We start from the raw sequence: 12635 nt of genomic DNA on the forward strand, positions 1-12635 counted from the left end.
GTTTCTTCCTCTTTAAACAAAAAGTGATAACCCCTGTCTTGCCTCGCTCTTAGGACTACAGTGAAGAACAGAGGGGAAAGTCATTTGAGGAGCCAGAACTCTGGAGTCAGCTCTGGTTCAGATCCCAGTTTTGCCACTTATTGGCTTTGTGACCTTGAGCCAGATTGATTCCTCATCTGTGAAAAGGTGGTAGTAATAATAAGCTCACGGGTTGCTGGGAGGATTAATTGTAAAGGGTTTAGCACACAGTGTCTGGCACAAAAGCCTCAGTAGATAATGCTGTTAATATAAGCATTATTAGTAAGCTAGAGATTGCCCCACGTGAAGGGTTTTTTTAGCAGAATAATCACATTCGTTTCTATATTTTTAGTCCTGAAAACTGCCGTTTTGGTTTGTAAGACCTTCCCTTTTTCTCATTCTGGGCCCCTTTGCCTTCTCTTTTACAATTGGCATATGAACCTGTTGTTCCTACCATATGAGTCAGGCTGGATGGGAACATCAATTTACTTGAGCAGATGGGTATCAGATTCCCTCTGAGGGGAAAGAAAAGTGCCAGGCATGTGTAGCCACCAAAAAAAAACACAGTGTGGTGATTGACTGTCAGAGCTGGAGGATGCCTGGGAAACCATCTAATCCAGCTGTCTCCTTTGCAAATGGAGAGACTGGACCCAGAAGGACGACAGGACTTTGATTTTGCTCAGGACCCAACAGAGTGCTGGCAGTGGGTAGTGGAGAGGACGGACCTTTTACCAGGCACTGTGCTTTCCCTCAGTTCTAATCTCATTCTGCATTTATTCAGCAGCTATATGGAACCCCTACTCTGTCTTGTACACCTACTAGGATCTGGACATAGAGCTGTGAACAAGACACACATGGTCCCTGTCCTCAAGGGGCTTTTTCCAGAGCTAGCTATGTTAGTTTGAGGTTATATAATGTTGTATATATATATCCATCTCCCTGCCCGTTCTCATTACATTTTAAAATAACAATAAGCTGCAGCTCCCAGTGAGCTTACCTCATAGCAGCTGGCCTCCAGGGATAGAAGCACACAGAGAGGCCTGAATTGTTTCATGATCCCTCACACCAGTTCCAGAGCCCTTGCTGGAGCCTGGTGAGATTTGAGAGACTGGAGAAAAAGCTGCTTTGTCAGGGCTTTTAAGAAAGGATTTCCTTCTGCCCTGGAGCACTTGGATTTCTTTGTCTTTCTGGTTTCAGGCCTCTTATTGTTTTTAGATTTCTGAAAAGAGCCGCCTTCACCATAGTGCCATCATTTTGGTTGCCGTGGTTATCAAGGGAATTGTATTTTTATGATCGCACAAGTAGCTGTTAAGCAATAAATGGTCAAGCAGTCACCAGGTCACCATGAGTTTCCATTCTCTGGTTTGTTTCCGTTGCAGTGCAGTTACACTATCCCTTCCTTCCCTCCCTCCTTTTTTCCTTCAATAAACACGCATTGGTGGCAGTGCCAAGAGGAGTGGGAGTGAGTAGAAATAGATAAAAACATACGTAGACTCTGGCCTTAGGGACCTCAGATTCTTTGGCAGGGATAAAACTGAGGGCAGATTAGTGGGGGCTCTGATGATGTAGATAGGGAGTCAGCAAGAGCTCTCGGAGATGGGAGGAATGGTGTTCTGGGCAACCAAGAAGACATCACTTGCTTTTCACAGGAAGATGTGAAGTAAACAAATTCCTTTTACCTGCTTCAGTCAGGAAATAGATGGAACAAGCATTTTGTTCTTTCAGTTTGCCTTAATGAATGAACCTATTCTTGAGTTACCTGTCATGGGTTTTGTTTGAAATGTCTGCTAATTTCTCTTACTACTCTCTTTCTGTTAGTTTAGTGATTATTAGTTTCCCACTCGTCTAAAATGTTTGATACTGTATACATAAAGGAATGTATACAAAAAGACATTTGATTAAGATTTTGTCTATTTCAGCTTAGATGTTTAACATATATGTCTCATTTCACAAGTTGGGTTTAAATTCACTCATGTATTTCCTTATTTTTTTCTAAGTAGACTCCCAAGTCCTCTCTAATGCCCTTATTAGTGAGAGTTCCAGTGTCTCCTTCTCCAATCTCTCTGGGGGCTTATACATTCCAATGGGGTCAGTCTTACTGTCACTCTCCAGAGGAGAGAGAACTGCATTGTCTGAGCAGTCCACACACATTGTCATTCCTGACACAGCTATATGGCATCACTGTTGAAGAGCTGTCCTACACAGTCCACGGATGTGTGATCACTGCTGCTCAATGCCCTTATGGGACCAAATCTCTGCCAGCATGATTCCAAGCTTGGTTTCCAAGGCTAGAGTTTGTTTCATTTATGCTTGCGTGCTCAGCCATTCTCCCCAAAGCACCTCACTCTGGGCTTTTGTTGAGCTTTTCACCAGGTTGGGTTCCCCCGGTCTCCTGGAGAGTTCTCTTTTAGGGCATTTGGGGCCTTTCCTGCTAGCAGCCTTGGTCATGGTCATCTTGACCACCCAAGAGATGTCTCTGTTTTCAAACTTATCAGAGTTTGTGGGTTCAGTCCCTTCTCTTCCTAACCTTAACCCAAATCCCTTTGGCAAATTGGTTCCGCATACTCTCCAGGGTTCTGCCTACCGAGGATTCTCAGGAATGAGAGCCTTCAACAAGATAGCTACCCCAGGACTTTGGGTGCCTACTCACCTTACTTTTCCATATGTAAAGAGGGGTCCTCAGGTCACCCTGAGCCACATAGATTTAGGCATTCTGGAAAATTTACTTGGGATATACCCTGTTACAGATTTTGCAGGCAAGGTTTTAATTTAAAAATAAAGGATTTTAGTTTTCTCAATTTTTCTAAGAAACAATAATCAGTATATTTATTTCATTTATTTGTTTTAAACTTTTTGAATATGAAATACAGCAAATATGCATGGTAAAAAACACAAATATATAGTTTAACAGATAACTCTAAAGGAAATACACACGTAATCACCAACATGTCAAGAACTGGAACATTGGCAATACTCAGTACCTGCTTCCAAATCATAATTTCCTCCCCCAGAAGAAATCATCTTGTGATAATCATTGTTTTGCTTTTCTTTGTAATTATATCAGCTATGTATGTATCCCTAAACAATATAGTTTTGCTTCTTTTACTCAACTTGTTTGTGAGATGCATCCATGTGGCAGCCTCACTTATTTTCGTTGCTAACAGTGTTTCATGGTATGACTGTGTCACAATAGATGTATTCATCCTGTGGTTGATGGATACTTGAGTTGCTTATAGTTTCTGACTGCCAAGTACATCTTTAGCTATTTTCTGTTGTATTTGAACAAGTTTTTTTAGGTTATATATGTTAGAGTACAATTGCTTTGCTAGATAGTGTCAAACAGTTTACTTTCCTACCAGGAGTATATGAGAGTTCCAGTTGCTTCATATCCTGGCAAATAGTTGGTTTTATTGGTTTTAATATTTTGACTATTTTCATGTGTGTGTCGTGATATTTCTTGTGGCTTTAACTTGCTCTCCTTGATTACTCTTGAGGTTGAGCACTTTTTTCTTTTTTCTTTTCTTTTTTTTTTTGGAAACAGGGTCTTACTTTGTTACCCAGGCTGGAGTGCAGTGGCGTGATCATGGCTTACTGTAGCCTCAACCTCCTAGGCTCAAGAGATCTCTCCCACCTCAGCCCCCTGAGCAGCTGGGACAGCCGGATAATTATTTTAATTTTTTTTGTAGAGACCAGGTCTTGCCATGTTTCCCAGGCTGGTCTCAAACTCCTGGACTCAAACTGTTCTCACACGTCAGCCTCCCCAGGTGCTGGGATTACAGGTGTGAGCTACCATGCCCAGCCCTTGAGCAGTTTATTGTTGGTTAATTGGATTGCCTCTTTTGTGAGGCAATGTCTCTTGCCATTTTTAAATTGATTTTTCAATAAGGAAATATATATATATATATATGGCTCTTTTCACCCTCTTAAATGGTGATAGCTTAGATCCCATTCTGTAGAAGCAGGGCATAAAATAGGGATTCTTGTTCAAGTGAGACTGTAGGAGAAGCGCTCAGGAAAAGGAGTATGAGGAAAGCTGGATTGGGGGAGGAGAGGCACAGCCTGATGAGGGGGCAGTTGCAGTTTTCTGGAGAAAGGGACATCTGTGAGTTGTTCTCAGCTGACACCACATCTGAGTGACAGGTGTGCTGGCCAGTAAACAGGATCTGAGTGGAACCAGTAGTATTCTCCACAGTCCACTTCTTGCACCATACAGATAGGCTTGCTTCTTACATTAAGTTCACTCTATCCGGGTACAGCTTCTCCAGGATTCTGGTTAGTCACAAATCCTGGGAAAACTTATAAGAGGAAGATCAGTGAGACAAATTACAACCCTTGCTGCTGCAGTTGGTCCAGAAATCTAGCAAATACCCATATCATCCTCTTCCACCATCCATTTTAGTTTCCCTTTCTATGTCCCTTGAATGTATGATAGAACTTGGTGATGAAGCTACCTGGGCTTGGAGGTGTGTTTTCTTTGCAATCTTATTTTTGACCACGGATTCAATGTCTTTAATGGTTCTAGGGTGATTTTGTTTTTATAATTTCTTAACTAAGTAATATTTTCCTGGGAGTTTATCCCTTCATATTTATTTATATAAAGTTGTTTATAATTTTTTTTTTTTTTTTTGAGACGGAGTCTTGCCCTGTCGCCAAGCTGGACTGCAGTGGCACGATCTCAGCTCACTGCAACCTCCGCCTTCCGGTTTCAAGTGGTTCTCCTGCCTCAGCCTCCTGAGTAGCTGGGACTACAGGCACGCGCCACCACGCCCAGCCAATTTTTTGTATTTTTAGTAGAGACGGGGTTTCACCACGTTCGCCTGGATGGTCTCAATCTCTTGATCTCGTGATTCACCTGCCTCAGCCTCCCAAAGTGCTGGGATTACAGGTGTGAGCCACCACACCCGGCTGTTTATAATATTTTCTTACCCTTTGGTGTACAACATCTGTAGAGATATCCCCTCTTTCATTCTGATTTCATTTTAATGCTTTTTTTTCCTTCTTCTTTGGTTTTAGCAGAGGTTCTTTTCAGAGAACCTGCTTTTATCATCAATGATAGTCTTCATAATAAATTTGTTTTCTGTTTCATAAATTCTGCTCTGTTCTTTATTTTTCTCTTCTATTTTCCTTGGATTTATTTTGTTCTTTTTCTGACTTCCTGAAATTGATGTTTAGTTTCATTAATTTTTATCTTTTGATTCTTTCTATTTAAGGTTATACATTTTTTTCCAAATTCTGTTTCAGCAGGAGTTCACAAGTTTTGATATGTGGTATCTGTGTTGTTTATTTCTTTTCTTCTGTTTTTCCGAGACGGACTTTCATTCTTGTTGCCCAGGCTGGAGTGTAATGGCACAATCTCAGCTCACTGCAACCTCCGCCTCCCGGGTTCAAGTGATTCTCTTGCCTCCTCAGCCTCCCAAGTAGCTGTGATTGCAGGCATGTGCCACCACGCCCAGCTAATGTTTTTGTATTTTAGTAGAGACAGGGTTTTACCATGCTGCTCAGGCGGGTCTCGAACTCCTGACCTCAGGTGATCCACCTGCCTTGGCCTCCCAAAGTGCTGGGATTACAGGCATGAGCCACTGCGCCCAGCCTTCTTTGTTGTTTGTTTCTAAAAATATTCTAATTTCCATTGTAATTCTTTCTTTAACCAATAGATATTATATTCGAGAAATGTGTTTTGTAATATCCAAACATACTAACAATTTCTAATTATCCTTTATTTATGACTAATTATGATTGTGGTCAGTGAGCTTGTTCTGTTTTTGGTTTGTTTGTTTTTGACACAGTCTCACTGTCTCCCACATTGGAGTACAGTGGTGTGATCATAGCTAACTGCAGCCTTGAACTCCTGGCTCAAGCAATCCTCCTGCCTCGGCCTCCCCAGGTAGCTGGAAGGACTACAGGTGTGAGCCACTGTGCTCGAAGCTGTATAATTTTAATCCTTTGAAATTTCTTGATACTTCTGTTAGAGCTCTGTTTATGGTCAGTTTTTATAAATGTTCCATGTGTGTTTGAAAGTAAAGTGTATTCTTCAGTTATTGGATTCAATGTCCAATGAAATGCCATTAGATCAAGTTTATTAATGGTGTTCAAATCTTCTTTATCCTTACTGGGTGTTTTTTTTTTTTTCATATGAATTATAGAGGGATGTGTTTAAATATCCAAGTATAATTTTGAATTTGTCTACTTCATCTTTTAATTTTCTTTTTTTTTGCTTTATATCTGTAAGGCCATATTATCAGGTGCATATACAAACATAAAGTTGTTTTATCTTCTTAATTCTTAATTCACTTTTTATCATTATGAAGCTACCTTTTTTGTTTCTAATAATTTTTTTTTTTTGCCTTATACTTTATCTGATAGTGTAGCTGTGCCATCCTTTTAAAAATCTACACAAGGTATATTTTTTTCCATTAGTTGCATCTTTTCTGTAACTGTTTTAGGTAAGTCTCTTATGAATAGCATATAATTGGGTTTTGGTTTTTTAAACCCTGAGAAAACTTAAAAGGAAGTTTTAAAGTCAGGGAAAACCCTGACTTTCTTTGTCTTTTAATTAGAACATTTAGTCCATTTTCATTAATAGCACCACTGATGTATTTTTGTTTAGGTCTGCCTTATTTTATGCTTTCAATCTGTTTGTCCTGACAGTTCTCCATTTCATTATAGCTGTCTTCCCTTCTTTGGAGCTATTTTTCATCATTCACCTTTTTTTTTTTTTTCGACTAATGTGGATGTTATACACTTTTTCTTAATGGTTATGCTTGAAATTTCAATTTGAACAAAGTTGATAGATTTCCGTTATAAGTGGTGAATATCCTTACTCTTTTGGACAGACAGTACAGCGACCTTAGACCACATGAACTCCATTTATCCTTTTTCCACCTTAGGGTAGAGGAGATGTAAATACAATGTATCAACTTTGATTGGAGTCTTACTAGCCTACAGAGAGAAAAAGGAAGAGAGTAAAGAATTTACCTGAGAAAACAAAGTAAATTGTTTTCTTGAAAGCAAAGTAAATTGGGTGGGTGGGGATGTGTGCCAGTGGCTCACACCTGTAATCCCAGCACTTTAGGAGGCTAAGATGGGCGGTTCGCCTGAGGTCAGGAGTTCGAGAGCAGCCTGGCCAACATAGTGAAACCCCATCTCTACTAAAAATACAAAAATTAGCCAGGTGTGGTGGCAGGCGGCTGTAATCCCAGCTACCCAAGAAGCTGAGGCAGGAGAGTCACTTGAATCCGGGAGGCGGCGGTTGCAGTGAGCTGAGATCGCGCCATTGTACTCCAGCTTGGGCAACAGAGCAAGACTCCATCTCAAAAATAATAATAATATACTCAAGAAAACTGTATTTGTCAGGATTCGTTTGCTTGTAGGTGATCAGCTTAAACTATCTGAACTTGAAAAAGAACATCACTTGGCTTTAAAAAGAAAATGTTACTGTGTCCCTGGCCCTTTGATCTTTTGCAGTCTCTCACCTTGATTGTCCGAGTTTGGCTTCATTCCTCATATGGACTCTTTTGAGTTGCCCCATTCCTTGCAAGGGGATGGGGGATTCTTACTGTCTTCTTTGGGCCAAGTATCCGTCCTGTGAGGTAGAGGACTGCAACACTCTCAGTGGCAGTCCCAGCAAGACTAAATAGAGTAGAAGTGGGGTTCCCCTGAGGACGCAGAAGAGGGAAGGTGCTGGGCAGACATAGCTAAGGCCAGGTGCGGTGGCTCATGCCTGGAATCCCAGCACTTCGGGAGGCCGAGGCGGATGGATCACCTGAGGTCAGGAGTTCAAGACCAGCCTGGCCAACATGGTGAAACCCCGTCTCTACTAAAAAATACAAAAATTAGCCAGGCATGGTGCCTCCTAGTTCCTTTCTTGGAGTACTGGGATTCCTAACTTGTGAAGTGATGATATAGGAACTTCTAGCCTCACCATCACATATATATAAACTCATAGATCATGAAATAAAAATGAATTTGATCCTGCAATTGTTATGCACTAAAATATCACCACACAATAAATGTTTACTCATAGGAATTGAGGATAAGCATACTATGTTTTGGTTGTTGTAAGTGCTCATTAAGATGATATGTAAGGCTGGGCATGGTGGCTCATACCTATAATCCCAGCACTTTGGGAGGCTGAGGCAGGAGGATCGCTTGAGTCCAGGACTTTGAGACCAGCCTGGGCAACATAGTGAGACCTCATCTCTAAAAAAAAAAAAAAAAAAAAAATTTAGCTGGGTGTGGTAGCGTGTGCCCATAGTCCCAGCTACTCAGGAGGCTAAGGCTGGAAGATCACTTGAGCCCAGGAGATTGAGGCTGTAGTGAGCCAAGATCACATCACTGCACTCCAATCTGGGTGACAAAGCAAGACCTTGTCTCAATAAAAAAAAAAAAGATATATAAAAAGCACCTGGCATTTAGTAAGCCCTCAAAACACCCTTGCCTGCCACTTCAAGGACATGCAATAAATTTATGTGAGAATCAGTACTAAAACCCAGATCTGGGGACCCCCCTGCAACTCCCCTTCTGTCTCCTAGGTAAACCAAAATGAACAGGCAGTGCATTGAAAGGAGAGAGGTCCTTATGGCTCCAAGCCCACTCAGAAAGCACCATCTGGTTTATGTCATCAAATTTCAAAGCTGAAAAAAGAAATAATATTTCTCACGCTGAAGAGAGCTACGGTTTGAAGAAATGATGAAAAGCCCAGCTGAAGTTTTTCTCATCTTCAAATTTAAGTTTCGTCTCATTTCCAATGGTGTGTGTAGGTGTGTGGACAGGGCTCTTTGGGGTTATAATATTTTACTATTACTTTAGAACAGTTCACTCCCCAAAACTAGGGACATTTACTTTGATTCGAAGAAAGATTTTAAATCATTAATCCATTACAGTTGCTCAGTTAATACAGTTTCTAGTTATTTATGCTGTGCCTATGAGGCTTATGTGCCTCATAATGTTGGAAGATAAATTTTTTCTTTTCCTGTCAATACTAAATAGGGTTCTGAGCAGCCCTTGATTTTTTTTTCACTTTTTTTTTTTTTGTGAGAGTCTCACTTTGTTGTCCAAGCTGGAGTGCAGTGGCGTGATCTCAGCTCACTGCAACCTCCACCTCCCAGGTTCAAGCGATTCTCTGCCTCAGCCTCCCAAGTAGCTGGGATTACAGGTGCCCACCACTATGCCTGGCTAATCTTACTTTTTTATTAGAAACTAAATTCCAACACTTTGATACTAGTATGGCCCTCTGTAGGTAGAAAGTGTGTTTCCCTTGTTATACAAACATGAAACAAGAGTTAAGTCACCTGCCCTCATGATTAGTCTGCAAGGGAGAGGCAGAGCCCAAACTAGAGTGTGAATGAAGGCTGTTGGGTCCCTTTTGTCAGAGTCATTTCAGCACGCATAGGGCCTTTTGTGCTGGGGCTCATGGCAGCTCCCTGTGGTCCCCCAAATTAACTAGAAACTGTTTACCTTTGGCTAAGGATGTTCCATGTGAACTAATTCAGGTGGCCTTTCTCACTGATCCCTTCAGACTCCTGGAGCTGCAGCCAGACTGAACATCCCAACATGTCCTAAGCCCGGCTGAAGGTTTTCTACCTCAGGGGCTTTTGCTGATGCTGTTTCCTCTGCTACAGTCCCCTTTCTTCCTCCTCTGAATGTCCCAGTCCTATGCAAATTTCAGAGTCCAGTTCAGATACCAGCTCCTCCATGAAGCTTGGCTTAATGGTTAAAAACAGAGTCTTTGGGGTCAGGCTGGGCTTCAGTGGCTCTGCACCTCTCTAATGAGTGATTGGGGCAAGTCATTTGTCACATAAGTTTAGTTTCTTGAACTGAAAAATGAAGACAATATTAATTTCAGTCATTGCTTCTCAAATTTTGGGTACACATAGGTTCCCTGGTGATGATGTTAAAATGCCAAATCTGATCCAGGAAGTACAAGGTGGTGCCCAATGTCTGTCACTTCTAACAAGCTCCTAGGTCCTGGGAGCACATTTTGAATTGTAAGGCTTGAAGAGATCTTCAGGGAATAAGATGAAATAATGCATGAAAAGCACTTAATATTGTGCCCCTCAAATAGCAGTACTTAGTAGAAGGTACCTGCTGCTGTTTCTGTTGTCTTCCATTATTATTGATTGGTTTCCCTAGCTGGAGGTCACATTTTTGTTCTTTAAACAAGGGCTTTCCCTTTTTTATGGCACTGTATTAGTCTGTGCTCATGCTGCCAGGAAGAAATATCTGAGACTAATTTATAAAGAAAAGAGGTTTAATTGACTCACAGTTCCACGTGGCTTGGGAGGCCTCAGGAAACTTACAATCATGGTGGAAGGCACCTCTTCACAGGGTGGCAGGAGAGAGAATGCGTGCAAGCAGGGGAAATTCCAGAGACTTATAAAAGCATCAGATCTCATGGGACTCACTATCACGAGAACAGCATGGGGGAAACCTCACCCCATGATCCAATTACCTCTACCTGGTCCTTCCCCTGGCAAATGGGAATTGTGGGAATTATAATTCAAGATGATATTTTGAGCGGGGACACAGCCAAACCATATCATTCTGCCCGTCGCCCCTCCCAAATTTCATGTCTCATATTTCAAAACAATCATTCCTTTCCAACAGTCCCCCAAAGTCTTAACTCATTCCAGCATTAACCCAAAAGTCCAGGTCCAAAGTCTCATCTGAGACAAGGCAAGTCCCTTCTGCCTATGAGCCTGTAAAATCAAAAGCAAGCTAGTTACTTCCTAAATAAGTGGGGGTAGAGACACTGGATAAATACACCCATTCCAAATGGGAGAAATTGGCCAAAGTGGCTACAGACTCCATGCAAGTCCAAAATCCAATAGATTAGTTATTAAACCTTAAAGTTCCAAAATGATCTCCTTTGACTGCATGTCTCATATCCAGGTTATGCTGATGCAAGAGGTGGGCTCCCAGCCTTGGGCAGCTCCACCCCTGTGGCTTTGCAGGGTATAACCCACCTCCTGGCTGCTTTCACAGGCTGGTGTTGAGTGTCTGCAGCTTTTCCAGGCACATGATGCAAGCTTTTGGTGGATCTGCCATTGTGGGGTCTGGAGGATGGTGGCCTTCTTCTCACAGCTCCACTGGGCAGTGTCCCCGTGGAGACTCTGTGTGGGGGCCCTGACCCCACATTTCCCTTCTATACTGCCCAAGCAGGTGTTCTCCATGAGGGCTCCGCCCCTGCAGCAAACTTCTTCCTGGACATCCAGGCATTTCCATACATGCTCTAAAATCTAAGTAGAGGTTTCTATACCTCAGTTCTTGACTTCTGTGCACCCACAGGCTCAACATCACGTGGAAGCCACCAATGAGTAGGGCTTGCACCCTCTGAAGCAATGGCCCAAGCTGTACCTTGGCCCCTTTTAGCCACAGCTGCAGCTGAAGCAGCTGGGATGCAGGGTACCATGTCCCAAGGCTGCACAGAGCAGGGGGTCCCTGTGCCTGGCCCATGCCCATGAAACCATTTTTCCCTCCTAGGCCTTGGGCCTATGATGGGTGGGGCTGTCTTGAAGTTCTCTGACATGCTCTGCAGACATTTTCCCCATTATCTTGGTGATTAACATTCCTCGTTACTTGTGCAAATTTCTGCATTGGGCTTGAATTTCTCCCCAGAAAATGGAGTTTTCTTTTCTGTCACATCCAATAGGCCAGTCATTAAACCTTAAAGTTCCAAAATGATCTCCTGCAAATTTTCCAAACTTTTATGCTCTGCTTCCTCTTGAATGCTTTGCCATTTAGAAGTTTCTTCTGCCAGATACCCTAAATCATCTCTCTCAAGTTCAAAGTTCCACAGATCTCTAGGAGAGGGACAAAATGCTACAAGTCTCTTTGCATAGCAAGAGTTACCTTTACTCCAGTTCCCAAGAAGTTCCTTATCTCCATCTGAGACCACCTCAGCCTGGACTTCATTGTCCATATCACTATCAGCATTTTGATCAAAGCCATTCAACAAGTCCCTAAGAAGCTCCAAACTTTCCCACATCTTCTTGTCTTCTGAGCCCTCTAAGTCTCTAGGAAGTTCCAGACTTTCCCACATTTTCCTGTCTTCTTCTGAGCCCTCCAAACCATTCCAGCTTCTGCCTGTTACCCAGTTCCAAGGTCGCTTCCACATTTTCAGGTATCTTTACAGCAGCACCCCACTGTCTATGGTAACAATTTACCGTATTAGTCTGTTCTCATGCTGCTATTAAGAAATACCCACAACTAGGTGATTTATAAAGAAAAGTTTAATCAACTCACAGTTCTGCATGGCTGGGGAGGCCTCAGAAAACTTACAATCATGGCAGAAGGCACCTGTTCACAGGGTGGCAGGAGAGAGAATGAGTGCAAGCAGGGGAAATGCCAGATGGCTTATAAAACCATCAGATCTTGTGAGACTCTCTCATTATCATGAGAACAGCATGGGGAACTGCCTTCATGATCCGATTACCTCTACTTGGTCACACCCCTGACACATGGGGATTATGGGGAATATAATTCTAGATGAGATTTTGGGTGTGGACACAGCCAAACCATATCAGGCACTAAGCATTTTTCCCCTTGAATCGTGGGGTTTCTTTGGTTTTCTTTTTGTCTTTCAGGTGTTTTTTGGTAGACATGTCTTTGTTCTGCCA

General features: G+C 42.2%; 2 protein-coding genes across 4 annotated transcripts in view; one reads left to right on the plus strand and one right to left on the minus strand.

Moving 5' to 3' along the window:
- FRMPD1 (FERM and PDZ domain containing 1) overlaps positions 1-1138 on the minus strand; it is a 179691-nt gene extending 178553 nt beyond the window's left edge. The window contains exon 1 of the mRNA XM_055293661.2: positions 1016-1138. The gene's annotated coding sequence lies outside the window, so the exon portion shown is untranslated. The remainder of the gene's footprint in view (positions 1-1015) is intronic.
- The window catches only part of FBXO10 (F-box protein 10), a 79259-nt gene that overhangs the window by 620 nt on the left and 66004 nt on the right, over positions 1-12635 (plus strand). The gene's annotated exons all lie outside the window — the stretch shown is intronic.

Source organism: Symphalangus syndactylus, chromosome 9 (genome assembly GCF_028878055.3).
Source record: "Symphalangus syndactylus isolate Jambi chromosome 9, NHGRI_mSymSyn1-v2.1_pri, whole genome shotgun sequence".
NCBI classification, from domain to species: domain Eukaryota; kingdom Metazoa; phylum Chordata; class Mammalia; order Primates; family Hylobatidae; genus Symphalangus; species Symphalangus syndactylus.